Source organism: Cuculus canorus, chromosome Z, assembly GCF_017976375.1.
Source record: "Cuculus canorus isolate bCucCan1 chromosome Z, bCucCan1.pri, whole genome shotgun sequence".
Classification (NCBI taxonomy): domain Eukaryota; kingdom Metazoa; phylum Chordata; class Aves; order Cuculiformes; family Cuculidae; genus Cuculus; species Cuculus canorus.
The window spans coordinates 1,723,336-1,738,527 of NC_071441.1; positions in this window are offsets into that span (position 1 = coordinate 1,723,336).

Consider the following 15,192-nt stretch of genomic DNA (forward strand, 5'->3'; position numbering starts at 1 on the left):
TTTAACAGAAAATACTCCTAGTTTCTGACACTGCCAAGCTTTCCCTCTGAGCTACTGACAGAATAGCTAATTTTTAAAAAAAAATGTGGTATTTCATCATTATCACATTTTCAGAACACGATTTTGGGACCAGTCAGAACTAATTGAACTTCTCTCCTATGGCACCGAGATTCATGGTATTTATAACAACCTAATTTAAGTTTCTCTTCCCCAGACGGATGTGCTGTTAATACTAAGTTTAAAGAAGTACTTGAATTTCCCAGTAGGCTCAGCTTTCTGGTCTAGAAGGCTAATGTAAGTAGTATTTAGCCACCCTTCTGCTTTCAACACTTCAGTTGGTGAACCGGCAGTGGTGTTTGGTTTGCACCTTTTTTAGCCAACTTTATCATGTTAAACTGCTCTGTGATTTCAGTCTATTTGCAGAATGCCTACGAGGGTGAAAGAAAATATATCAATTCCCATGGGTGCTGTGTCAAACCTCTATGTAAAATCAACCACAGGAAGACAGAAGTGCATTCGGTAATAATTACATCTTGAAACTGTGATTGTAGTACCTTCTTAAGAAAACTAGTATCGCTGACCTGTACTTCTCTAAGTGCAGTTTTGGAAGTGCAGCGCAAAGGTGAACATGCACTGGTTTTCATAGAATCATAAAATGGTTTGGGTTGGAAGGGACCTTAAAGCCCATCCAGTCCCACCCCTGCCATGGGCAGGGACACCTCCCACTGGATCAGGGGCTCCAAGGCCCATCCAACCTGGCCTGGAACCCCTCGGGGATGGGGCAGCCACAGCTTCCCTGGGAAACCTGGGCCAGGGCCTCACTGCTCTCATCGTGAAGAATTCCTACCTAATGTCTAGTCTAAATCTTCCCGCTTCCAAATAAAAGTTTTGCCCCCTTCCCCCTCCCCTTCCCCCTCCCTTTCCCCTTCCCCTTCCCCTTCCTCTTCCACCTCCCCTTCCCCTTCCCCTTCCCCTTCTTCTTCCCCTTCCCCTTCCCCTTCCCCTTCCCCTTCCCCTTCCCCTTCTCCCTCCCCTTCCCCTTCCCCTTCCCCTTCCCCTTCCCCTTCCCCTTCCCCTTCTCCCTCCCCTTCCCCTTCTCCTTCCCCTTCCCCTTCCCCCTCCCCTTCCCTCTCCCCTTCTCCCTCCCCTTCCCCTTCCCCCTCCCCTTCCCTCTCCCCTTCTCCCTCCCCTTCCCCTTTCCCCTCCCCTTCCTCTTCCCCTTCTCCCTTCCCCTTCCCCTTCCCCTTCTCCCTTCCCCTTCCCCTTCCCTTTCTCCTTCCCCTTCCCCTTCCCCTTCCCCTTCCCCTTCCCCTTCCCCTTCCCCTTCTCCCTTCCCCTTCCCCTTCCCCTTCCCCTTCCCCTTCCCTTTCTCCTTCCCCTTCCCCTTCCCCTTCCCCTTCCCCTTCCCCTTCCCCTTCCCTTTCTCCTTCCCCTTCCCCTTCCCCTTCCCCTTCCCCTTCCCTTTCTCCTTCCCCTTCCCCTTCCCCTTCCCCCTCCCCTTCCCCCCTCCTCACAAAGGTTAGACGCCTGAAAGCCCTCTATTACCTTTTCTTCATTATCTTACATAGGAAGCACAAAGGAAAAGGAAGACTTGTATAAAGCTTTTACACATGTCTCTTCTGAAGAAGAATGTTTAGGAATTCAACATAAAATGCTTTTCATCTGAAGCGGGATTTCCCTAAATGTAAAACAAGTTTTTTTCCTAAATTGATGATTTTTTTTTTAATAAATCTGTCTGGGTTACTATATTCTGTATTGGTGTCAGACACGAAGGAGCACTGGTTGGGTTTCTTTGGGCGCATGCGGTATTGGCTGAGGTGCCTCACTCCTAAAGCCGTGTTTTTTCTTTCTTCAGTCATTTACCTCCAGGAATCATTGAAGTGACTGGAAGGACAGCTGATCTTTGTGCTTCCCGTATCTAATTTTGTTAGCAGACAACAGAAACCTTTCATTTCAAGAGTTCCTGAAGGAAGACATTCATCTTTTTTATGTGCCCTAGTGCTAAGCAACCCTCCCCCTTGCATTGTTTGTTGTCTTGGATTTGTTTTGCGGAAGCAAAAAAAAAATGCATTATCCTCCCTGGCCCTTCCTGTTTGCCTTACTGAATCTCTATTGAAATTTGAAACAAACAGAAAAACTCCTTGAGATGGATACGGGATCTCAGATCAATTAAAATCCGACTTATTTAAGAGAAAGGGTATTTAGTATCTGCAACAACCACAGCAGATGATTCAAGCACGGTTCGAATTCAGTTGTTTGGATGGTGCAGCCAAGGAAATTGTAGCTGGCTGATCAAACTAATTAATGTTTTTTTCTTCACATTATGGACAGCAGTTTCACTTATTCACCAAACACATGAAATAACTAGTGTAAAAGGACAGGATTTTCAAAATTTAGAGGGGTTTGCTGTTGTTTAGTGATGCAAACTTCTACCCAAGTGCTGCAACGTGTGAAGCGTGAGGAAGTTTGACAGAAGTTAATGCATCCTCTCAGCTATAAAATAAAGCTTGTTATTTACATACTGGCATATGGATTTAGGAGCTATATTTGGACATTTTTAAGGCCAACATGAAGAAATCGACATTTCTCCACACATTTGCTCACCCAGAAATTTGTGATCATTTAACTGTCTACAAAGATTAATATTGTCCTGCCAGCAGCATTGAGACTTTGAAGCTTATTTAGTTTAATTAGGAAAATCAGGTGTATGTTGTACTGCACCAAGTGGTATTTGTTGACATCTGTTTTCTCTACAATTATCTTTCACATAGCATCGTAAAGTCTTTGGTTTTTTTTTTCCTGTATGTGGCAAATAGAGCCTGGACAGATGTTTGGTTTTAATGAACTGGGCCCTTTAGCAAAAGACTCTTGAGGACAAAGTGTTCTAAAAAGGAAACTCGACAACTGATGTGCCAGAGTAATATTTACAAGACTTTTATTCCCAGTAAAGAGTTATTGCTAACTGGGTTTGGGGTGAAGAATATTGATGTGTTGTGGGATTTTTTTTCACATATAAGAATGCAATGTACATCCCATGCACTGGAATCATACAAGATTATTGTCTGAAGACTGAGCTGAAGACTTCCACTGCAAAGGAGTTGGTCTTGGGTATGACTGACAAGATTTGCTCAAAAATTGAGAATTACGAGGAATTCCTATAAGTTTTTGCCAGTTTTGTATGTGCAGTGGAATGCATCTCGAAGATGAGGATATATTTATTTGATGTGTTTAGAAGCGCACTGTTGTGGTCGTGGGCTTTCTTCTCCCACGAAAGCTCAAATTCATGGTAACCGGTAGAGCAGAGAGGAGAGAGAAGGGAATGAAAATCTTCCACTTTGTTGAAAGACTAAAGGCCACGACACAATTTATTTCCCTTCCAAGGCCTAACCTTCATGGATAAAGATCTTTGGGAGGGGTGGGTTGAGGTGTCCTACCATAACAGTGAATGTACAAATATGGAAAAATAGAATTTATAGTTAACATCACATTATGTTGAGGGGGAAAAAAACATTAGTGGTGCATGTGGACTGAGAGCAGAAGGCAGGCTTCTTTACGTGTACATCAGCAACTTTTGGTGCGCTTTAATATTTACAAGGCTAGTTTACTCTGGCCTGAAAAGCTGTGCTATCGCTTAATGAGAGTCTAAGGCATTCCAGATGCAGTGGCATCCAACTCTTAAGAATCATAGAATCACAGAACGGTTTGGATTGGCAATGACCTTACAGATCATGCAATTCCAACCCCCTTCCATTGGTAGAGACACTTTCCACGAGATCAGGTTGCTCACAGCCTCATCCAGCCTGGTCTTGAACACCTCCAGTCTGTTCCAGAACCCTCACCACCCTTATTTGTTCCTAATGTCTAATCTAAATGTGTCGTCTTTTATCTTAAAACTGTTACCCCCATCCTACCACTGCATTCCCTGATAAAAAGCCCCCTCCCAGCTTTCCTGCAGGCCCCCTTTAAGTACTGGAAGGCTGCTATAAGGCCTTCCCAGAGCCTTCTCTTCTACGGGCTGAATAACCCCAACTCTATCGGACTGTCCTTATATGGGAGATGGTGCAGCCCTCGGATCATCTCTCTAACTCTCTCTAACAGATCCGTGTCCTTCTTGTGCTGAGGACTCCAGAACTGAACGTAGGTGAGGTCTTGCCAGAGCAGAGTAGAGGGGCGGAATTGTCTCCCTCACCCTGCTGGTCACACTTTTGATGGAGCCCAGGACACAGTTGGCCTTCTGGGGTGCAAGTGCACATTGCTGGATCATGTTGAGCTTCTCATCCACCAGCATCCCCAAGTCCTTTCTTTCAGGGCTGCTCTCAATTTATTCCCCACATAGCCTGTATTTGTTCTTGGGATTGCCCTGATCCAGGTGCAAGACCTTGCACTTGGCCTTGTTGAACTGGACGAGGTTAGCACTGATCCATCTCTCAAGCCTGACGAGGTCCCTCCGGATGGCATGCCTTCCCTCCAGCATGGTAACTGCACCACACAGCTTGGTGCCAACATCAAACTCAATGAAGGTGCACTCAATCCCATGGCCGTGTCTGCAACAAAGACGTTAAAGACCACCAGTTCCAGAACTGGCCTCTGAGGAATGCCACTTGTCACTATTCTCCGCTTGGACATTGAGCCACTGACCACAACTCTTTGTGACCATCCAACCACTTCCTTATCCACCAAGTGCTCCATTCATAAAAGCCATGTCTCTCCAGTCTAGAGACCTGAATGTCTTGCAGGACAGTGTCAAATGCTTTGCACAAGTCCAGGCAGATGATGTCAGTTGTTTTCTTATCCACCAGTGCTGTAGCCCCTTCGTACAAGGCCAACAAATCTGCCAGACACAATTTGCCCTTTGTGAAGCCATGTTGGTTGTCACCAATCACCTCCTTATTTTCCATGTGCCTCAGCAGTTTCCAGAAGGATCTGCTCCATGATCTTGCCAGGCACAGAGGTGAGGCTGACCAGCCTGTAGTTCCCAGCATCTTCCTTTTTTCCCTTTATAAAAGTGGGAGTTATCTTTCCCCTTTTCCAGTCAGTGGGAACTTCTCCAAGCCTGTAGTGTTGCATGGGATTGTTGTGACCAAAAGATCCGGCACTTGGCCTTGTCAAATCTCCTACAATCACCCTTGGCCCACATCCAGCCTATTCAGATCCTTCTGTAGAGTCTTCCTACCCTGAAGCAGAACAACACTCCTGTCCAATCTTGTGTCATCTCCAGACTTACTGAGGGAGCTTTCAACCTCCTCATCCAGACCATTGATAAAGATATCAAAGCAGAATGGCCCCGAAACGGAGCCCTAAGCAGGATCTGGTATAAAGAACTCAGGTCATGTGGGAGCTGCACAATTCTCTGTTTATCCTTCATGATCCTGAGTGCCAATGTTGGGTGTCAAGGATTTGCAGGCAATGTATCCAAAAGGTTATGCCTTTTTGAAATATGATATGCTTATTCCACACACTTAGAAGAGAGATGCCAAAAGCTTGCTGGTAGAAATGTGCTCCTGATCAGCAGGTGGTTTGCAGGCTTAGGGGTCCAGTATTCATTGAGACCTCCAAATTCTGCCACAAATTCATGTGGCAAACTTGGATGTGTTTCTCCCATGCTTTGAAACTCGTACAGACCTGGATGCCATTGGGAGAGAGTAGGGATAGACTCGCTGCATCCAGTGACACCCAAAACACAAGACAACTGCGGTCTTTGCTAACCAGAATAAACTCATTTTGCTGTATGGTCAATGTGGATAATCCAAAATAAATAAAGAAAATAAAGAATAGCAATAAAGAAAATAATACAGAGAAGGTAGTGCATGCTTTCAATGACGCGAGGAAGGATCGAATCTGATGATCACACTCACTCATTTCAGGAGCCTGTTCCTTTGGCGTAGGGCTTTCTATTTAATGCACTGGTAGGTTTCCCATAGCTTGAAGCAGAGTGAATAAGGTAACTGCGGAGATGTACAGATTTGTGTAAACCAGTGTGATTTTGTGCACCTCAAATAAAAGCCAGGAAATACTCTGCTGTTGCTGAAGTGAAGGAGAAAAAATTTAATAATGTATAAGCACTTCCATTAAGTGAAAAAAATTGTACCTTAAGGGAAAAAATACTCTAAGCTTTACTTAACTGTAAAAAGATGTATTATACAATTGAAACGCTCTGGGATTTTAAATAATGACAAAACGGACACAGTGAGGTAGCAACTGTTCTAGGGGGTGAGGAAAATAATACTGAGCATCTTTATGTGCTGTGAGCTGTTATCCCATCTCCTCACTAACAAAATTTGCTGGTATGAGTAGTACTATTCTTTACTTTCCTTCTCAGAAAATAGGTTTAGCGGGTGTCAAAACTGATCCGTAGCTAAGAGCAAATGAACTATAATGGCAAGTTTGTATTATGGGTATGACTTTATCTAGAGATTCCAAGTGTCTATAGGGCTCTAACTAACTTAGTCTGCCTAAAATTAAATACTGCTCCACATTGGGTCTGTCAAATAAAATGTGATGTGGGAAGTGGCACGTGCTGTGTAGGTAGAAGTTGGCCAAATGCATTTTGAGGGAAATCCAAAGCATCTCAGAAAATAACAGGGAGAACTAACTCATCATACAAAGATGATGTAGTGGGCCAGCTCATTTTGGGGGCCAGCTAGGAAGAAAAATGCCCAGATACTCAAAGATAAGTAGGGGAAAGGTTTTAGGCATTTAATAAGAATTACTTCTCCCCTGAATGGGTGCATCACTCTACACCTCTTGGAATGAAGATTTTTCTTATTACATTGAACTGCCTCTTAAATCACGGTTGAAGAGGAGACTCTTCATCTCCAGGTTGTTTGCTGGTAGGAGAGCAGGTACTCAAATCCTTCTATGAGAAATCAGCACTAAAATGGTAGTTAATGCCCTTCATCTGTGAGTTTAACAACTCAGTTGTTGTAACTGCTTTGTACGTTTTCACATCAAAACAATTTTAACCTTGTTTTGATTAAGTTTTCCTGAAGCCATCACTCAGATATCATATGGTCTAACGAGTTTGCTAGGTTTGGCCCATGTGGCACCAACAGTATAGTAAAAAACAACTTTGACATTGTCTTCCCGTTTGCTTATTGCACTATATAAAACATAAGATTCAATAAAAAAAATGAACAGATCTTTCATTCCTACTCTTCGGTAGAACTACAAGCAGCCACCTCTGTGATATTTTAAGCCAATCTCTTTTCCTAAAGCCACAAATGTATAGTATGGCACATTCTCTTTGTTGATTCATGTAAATACCTTTATTTCTTTATTGGGAGTGTTTCATACAAAGGTTCAAATTTCAATACTGAAACCTGGAGTTCAGGCATCAGCTTGTGTTAAGATAACCTTCACTCAGTATCTAATACTGCAATGGAGAAGTGGCCAAAATGGTCTAATGGGCCTGAATCTAAGATGGGACACTCCTGGTGCCTCTCAGGGTTGCAACAACGCCCTTAGAAGCACACGTGGGCAGAGCAGCAGGTACTGCCAGGCACAGTCAGGGAGCAGCATCCTGTGTCCCAGCACCATACGAACAGACTCCAGACAGAAGTTTCTGCTCTGATGATCTGCTGGCTGGTGGGACACCTTTTGGTAGTGTTTGTTTGTGGAATGTTACTGTGGTTGGACAGGTAAACAGCGTTCTAACTGGGTTTTTGCACAGATCGGTGTTTATTTTCCTTATAAAGCTAAAAGTACTGGTACCCCATTGTGCTGGTGATGCTGTGTTTCTAAAGGCTGACAGGGCAGTGCAGCTATCAGAAAGCAAAACCACTGGACTTGATGGCAACGTGCGCTCACAGCCCAGAAGGCCAACCGTGTCCTGGGCTGCATCCAAAGCAGCGTGGCCAGCAGGGCAAGGGAGGGGATTCTGCCCCTCTGTTCCTCTCTTGGGAGACCTCTTCTGGAATACTGTGTCCAGTTCTGGAATCCTCAACATAAGGAGGAGATGGAGCTGTTGGAACGGGTCCAGAGGAGGCTACGAAGATGATCGGAGGGCTGGAGCACCTTCCCTACGAGGACAGGCTGAGAGAGTTGGGGTTGTTCAGCCTGGAGAAGAGAAGGCTCAGAGGAGATATTATAACGACCTTCCAGCACCTGAAGGGGCTACAGGAAAGCTGGGGAGGGGCTGATCATAAAGGCTGTGGGGACAGGACGAGGGGGAACGGGGATAAACTGGAGAGGGGCAGATTTAGGCTTGATATAAGGAAGAATTCCTTCACCGTGAGAGCGGTAAGATATTGGAACAACTTGCCCAGAGCAGTGTTCCAGGCCAGGTTTGATGGGCCCTGGGCAGCCCCTGATCCAGTGGGATGTCTCAGCCCATGGCAGGGGTGTTGGAACTGGATGGCCTTTAAGGTGCATTCCAAACCGAACTATTCTATGATTCTAACTTGGAACGGCAACTTGTGAAACTGCCCAACATCACTGCCGGCTCCCTGTGGGATTAGCCTCCAAAGTGCAGAACCATTCAGTCATTTCTAGAAAAAAAATAATATTTATTCATTCTTTCTATTATAGAAAAATTTTTAAAGCAATTATCGTCTTAATTTCTCCTTGGAAAATGCTATAGGTTCCCTCACCCCTTTCTTTTCTGCCAAAAACAGTGTGGGGATAGAAAAAGCCTAGGACTAACTTCAGAAGAGGCATTTAACAATGGCATTGGTTCCTAAAGGGCTTCTGGCACTTGCATCTTTATGCTGCTTTCTGTTTTGTTTGCTTCCAGATTCCACCAGACACAGCTACTTATTTTACTATTAGTTGTGCCATAGTGCTGCCTGAGACAAAAGTTAAGGCTGTCGCTAAATCCAAAGAGGAAGGAGTAAAGTCACCAGGACTTTCTCCCAGCTGATAAGACAAGAAAGAGGTTGTAGGGTAATATGTACTTATCACTAGAAAGTGAGGATCGTATCCCAGCCTTCCCACTATCCGGAGGAAATAGAGAGCAGCATCCTGTCACAGCCAGCGTTCAGCTGATAAATAGGTGGTCTTTACAGCATGCACCTGCACAGGAGCATGAGGAGACGTCCGCACATGTGGAACATTGGGCAGTGGAACCAAACCGTCTTGCAGAAATGAAATATCTTTCTTTTGCACACTGACATTTTTTGTCTTCTGTTTTGGCAGAAGCACTGAAATCCAACTACATTTACAGGTAATGTAATCTCTGAGGGATTAGAAAAAAAATCTCAGGGAAAAGAGTGGTATTTCTTATAGATTACTTTGGCTAGATAGCTTTATTGTCCTCAGTGACTCCTCTTCCATGGAAGAGTTACCTAGCAGAAGTGCCTGGTCTTGTAACACAAATTAATTTATTTGCCATCAAGATTTTCTGACAGTCAACTTGAAAATGACTTGAACCAATAACACACATACAGCTCCAGAGAAGCTTCTGGTTCTGTTTAAGTAAATAAAGCACAGCAGTGGGATAGTGCTTCTCCATTCACAAGACGGAAATCACCACATCCTTTGCTGGATTCCTTTGTGCCATTGCCCTGTACCCATTCTTGGTGTTCAGCCTATTTATCATGCATTCAGTTGAACTGAGCCAGAACTGCTCCAACAACTGTGAAACCACTTGTGAGGCAGTGTGAGGCATGCTGTTCCGTAGCTCCTTCCAGAGCAAACAGTGTGAGTCATGGCAGGTGGAACCTCATATCCTGAATCATGCATTCAAATGCCACCAGCCAGTATCCGGCCATTTCAAAAACATGTAAGAGGCGTTTTCCCCACCAGCTTAGAAGGTTACAAAAGGCCTCTGCATCTGACAATGTCTTTTTTACATCTACTCAGCAAAGATCAAAGGGTGGGACGGTGAATACAGCTTTTAAAAAAAAAGAGAGAGGTTTTGCCAATATTCTTGTAATTTAGAAAAAGCTTAATGTATAAATGTCATGGAAACAAGCTGCTCCTACTGAATAAAACCAAAGCTGTTCTCCCTATTCCTTCCTTCTTAATCTTTTTAATGTAGAAGAAAAAGAAGGCAAATGTTAAACAGCTAAAAGCAAATATTTTCCATGGTGGCAGCCTAGCTGTCTGTATTTTTTGTCTAGTCCTCTTTGAATATTGTGTGCTACAGCTGGAGATCTTGGAGCAGCAAGCTGTCAAGGAGAGTAGATGTTCACACAGGGGGAGTGTGGGCTGTGGGCAGATGCCCTCATGCCTCTACCACTCACCTGACCGTGTCTACACTGTCTGTAGAGATGGTCAATGTCTTCTCTACGCCAGACGTAGGCATCGCCTCCAAACGACAACTCAGACTTATCCATTGACCATTCGTAGAGAGGCCACAGACTGTGCCAGTCGAGGATCAAATCCTCTCTCTCTCTCCTATTTCTGACACTGTGAAATTGGCTGCAAAGCTTATTTTGCAAGCCTACCCACTGCCTGCAAATCTCTCTTCTGTTTCCCTTCTACTAAAATGAATATCTGCAATTCTGGAAATGTGCATATTTCATGCTGCTGTACTACAGCGACTGCTTCAAATGGAAAATAAATACAGCTGAATCACCAAATGCATTTTTATAGTCTAGGAAAAAAAAAAGGCAACAGGGAAGCAAGGCAGGAAATATAACTCTGAATATGGGAGTTCTGGAAAAGCAGTCTATTTCTTATGCATAATTTTTATATTTCTTTTCATGCACCTGATAACTGAAATAAGTACGGCCTGATTTCCTGCCACTGCACTGCTGGTACCTGATAGCTTCCTCTGTTCGAGGGTTGAAACCAAAAAGTCTGAAAGAACAGAAACCCTTCCAGCTATTTCTGCGTTTTCTTAGAAAGTAACTTGGGAATCAAGAAGAAGATTCTTCTCTCCAGTCCTAATCAGGGGTGATGTGCTGAGCAATTAGTAAAAGGTGTTATAGCATTTGCTGATGAGATGAATTCAAGGGGCATAGACATTTTCTGGTACATCTGTGGAAATGTCCCGGCAGCGCTGCTGAAGTTAATACGCTCCTCGGAGTGTCCCAAGTCCAGCAGCAGAAGATGCTTTCAAAGAGTGTTGAAATCACAGATAACGCGATGTGCTCGATTCCCTTTTATCACCCAAACTGTCCAAAAGCTGTGTTTCAAAGGCAGCCAATGAAACTAAGTGTCTTCTAGCACACTTCAGCCTTGGGACTGCCTTCCCAACCGATGTGCTCAAGGGTGAATCTGCTGGCTTTCCGTCTCGCTGTCATGCAGCACAAGTGAGACTCTAAGCTCCAGCCAACACAGATGCCACAGGGCTAACTGACATCTTTCCTTGCACTATTTTTCACTCTCTTCTCGTTTTTTTTTTCATTTCAGAAGTAGACTTTAATATTTAACCGCTCAGAAGTTAAGCTCCTCAATGCCATTGCCCAGCCAGAACACCCTATTCCCTTTGGATCTTGATAAGTGGCACTGCTGGAGTGCTGTCAGTTTCAGCCTCCGATGCAGGTGTTTGTCTGACGGGACGCTGCTGGGTGCCACACGGCTGCCCTGTGCTTGCAGCCGAGCAGCAGACCCGGAGCTTTGCTCTCAGCCTGTCAAAATGAGCAATGTCTTACGGCACTTGAGATGTGATGAGAAAAGCATTTTTCTGTCCATAAGACCATTTGAGCAATACAACAACGTAACGATAGAGTGATGTAGGAGGAAGAACCGATGGACTCGTTGTGATGCCCAGGCTAAGTGCCACCAAGCTCTGAGAGGGCCATGACTGCATGCAGGTCAAGTCTTGCTGTCTATACTCTCCACTCACACTGGGACGGTCACCCCGCAAGTGCCCTGGAGCCACCTCGCCTTTCAGATCTTGGCAGCTCTGAAGCGGACACGTGTCCCAGTGCTCAGCAGCTGCTGAAGAATAGAGCACAGGGCTGAGGGTGGGAAGGGGCACTGGTGAACGAGCGGCATGCGCTGACAAGAGACCTTTTAACACACACACACGTTCTGTGGGTTTGTGTGCTAAGTGGTGTTTGCAAAAACAAAGCCTTGAGGCTTTAACCAGTGTCACCCAGTGTGCCACAACTACCTGAGACTCTATCTTAAATTTAGGAGTGATTTTTAAGATTTCTTGTTCCACACCCATGTCAGATTCCTGCACTGACGATGAGACATTTCTAACTTCTCCACTCAGGATCTGGACCCAGTCACTTTGGAAAAGCAGAGCACTGCCACTCTTTATTTCACACAGATTTGTGCTACTCAGCACACTGTGCATGTTTATTTTTTTAAAGGGCAATCCTGAGTGGGCAAAACCGCTCCTGAGGCTTTTACTTATTTATTTTCTCTTGAGACTTGCAACCTTTCTGGAGGCCATGTGCCTGTCTTTCGAAACAAGAATCCAACACAAGCTCTTTCAGGTTGCCCCTTCGTTTTTTGGTTTCTTTCTGTGTGATGAGCATCCCTCATAGTTCTGTAATAGTTCGACAAGTTCTCCATGTAAAGTGATGGATAGAATTAAACAAAACCGTGTGTCCCTATTGTTCCCTGTCAGGAAATCTAGTTGCACAGTCTGTTACTTTTCCCTGGTATCCATAACTTTCAGACCTGGAGTAAGGCTTCACCTAAATTTCTTCTAAGCTTTGAAGATTGCAGTTGGTCAATTCACTCAATTTCATTATTATTCCTGATACCACATGATCTTTGATCATTTATCTGGACTGGAGTTGTTCTTCTGTTCAGAGATCTGCTTTGGTGTAACCACAGAGCTGAGCATGTGGCTCCTCTTTAGACTCGGATAGTTGGAAATGCAGGTTGGAAGGCAGCGACAGGTCAGAACGGGCATCGTTTTAAAGCAGAATCTCTTGGTCTAACTAAAAGCTTGTGGCTTGCTTCATGTGTAATTTAAAACAGGCTAGATTCTCCTAAATATTTAAAGATACTAATGGGTTCAGGGAATCCAAACGCGAGGGAAGTCAGCATAAAACATTTTATGCTCCGCTTCTCTACCTGATTCGGTTAATTGCTATATTAAATCGCAACAGGTTCACGTTTGTGGCTTAAGTTTTTTCTTGTGTTGCATACCCGTGACTACGCAGAAACAACCGCAGCCCTCCGCAAGAGACTCTTCTTTTACTATAAAAGCCTGAAAACGGTTGACCTAACGGAGCTTCAGCTGTATCGCTGTAATAAAGTCTAATATGCAGCAGTAAGGTCATGCTAATTCTGGCAACTGCATTTCAGCTTTCTCAGAGTCTGCGCGCCCCACGGCAGACGACGCTGCACCTGCTCCCTCCATGTGCTGCACTGCTCAGCCGCAAGTCATTCTTGGCAGGAACTCACGTGCCTGCATTCGGCTTGGTAAGCCACAAGTCTTGAACAGAGTGGCATAAATTAACACAACCCTCCTCTCCTGGTTATCGCGACTGTCTTGCACGTCAGGGTGTTCTTGAGAAACGGGGCTTATCTGCTCAGTTCAGGATTGAAACCCTGTGGTTTCTGGACCGAAGTTGATGTGCAGACAGCGAGGCACTCGCACCTGTGCGCACCTGACTGCAAAGTGACTTCTGAGCATCTGTTTTTCTTTACTCTTCCAACCACGGAGAGGGCAAAATTCCTTATATATACTCCTTACTAAGTTAGGAGGAAAAAGGCCAACAGACACCCGAACTCAGCCTTCTCTGCATTTGCGCTGAGAGGTCTAGGATCAGATTCATAAGCTCTGATTGACATTTATTATTATTATGCGTTCATGAAGTTCCACATACAGAACTGATTGGCTCTGAACGTGCGTCAGCTCCACCTCAGGACTGTCCCGATATGCGATGCTTTTTCTGGGCCGGAGCTGGCTTGTACCTGGGAAGCCGGGAGTGCCCACCGAGGGAGCCGGAGACCTTTTCTCCCCAAGCACACAGATACGCTGCAGCGAGGGGTGGCTTCTGGAAGGGAGACACAGCAGTGTTAGTTCTTTCCTACCTTCACTTCTTCACTTGGCTGCTGCTCACTGCTCGATAATTGTTTTGAGAGGGGTGGTTTAAAAAAAAAAGGGGAAAGGACTTCCTTTTAAATAAAGAGACAATATGAGCAAGAAGAAAAATTGGCAGCTGGAGAGAAGAGACTTACTAACAAGAAAATTTTCCTTCTGTAGATAAAACTAAGAATTTTTCATTACTTTTAGTTAGGGGAAAAGAGCTTTCAGACAATTTCAATTTGTAGTACTGTTGTTACAGGTAATAGGTTTTATTCTGAACGTTGGTTATTCATACTTAAACTATTTATTCTTTTATGCTTGGATATGGTTTTAGTGTGCGGTCTATGAATTCGAATGTCCACGTATGATATGACATCGAAGTAGCCTTAGAAGCTGAGCAGCAGTAAAACAATATGCTGTCACCTATCTTTGACCTCTAATGATGACAGTGGTTCAGACCCAGTCTGGGGAGCCACCTTTCTTAATTAGCTGCCAAGGAAAGGTGTGGACTTCCAGAAGGCATTCAGTGCTAAGCTGGATTGTTAACTTTTAGGTTGTGAAGACCTTCCCATATCAGATTCATTTTTATGAAGCAGCAGGAGGAAGGCTGAGTAGCACAAGTCTGTCTGGGAAGATCTGCAGGCTTACGATAGATAATGATTTCCAGAATTGAGAACTACATAGGATTTGCAAGCATATTATCCATGAATGCATAATTCTGATCCTGAAAAAACATAACTAAAAACCCCACTATTTAAATCAACGTACTTAGTCTCGAGCATGGCAAAATATCATAAGCACAGGCAAAATATCTTTGGTAAGTGCCATTAAAATGCAGGAATTTGCAACAAGACTCAAAAGTAACTGATAAATGGAATTGGTGTCTGGTGTGCAGTGAAAAGGACAAGTTCAATAGCAACTGAAAGCTGAATATTCCTACTGGTGAGACTAAAGTGATGCGCATGAGGGCTTTCAACATGGTAAATATGCAATATTCTTTGAGAAAGATTCCTTGTCATCTGTAAACAGCCTTTGAAAGAAAAATCCACATTCAACAGCACAAGCAGTTTCAGTCATCTGTCATAATCCTACTTTTTTTCCTGAACACAGTGAAGAAGATATAGTTTTGGAAATAAAAAATCAGTACTTGAATTAGTGGTACTACAAAACTGAAAGAAGTAGAGATTAAAAGGAGCTTTGTACCAGCAGTGAGGAAATCAAACCCATACTGCTTTGTACTGTCGTGAACATCAGTTTAAACCTCTTTTTGGAATGGATTCCTATATAGCACTTAAGTGCTTTTGAAAACC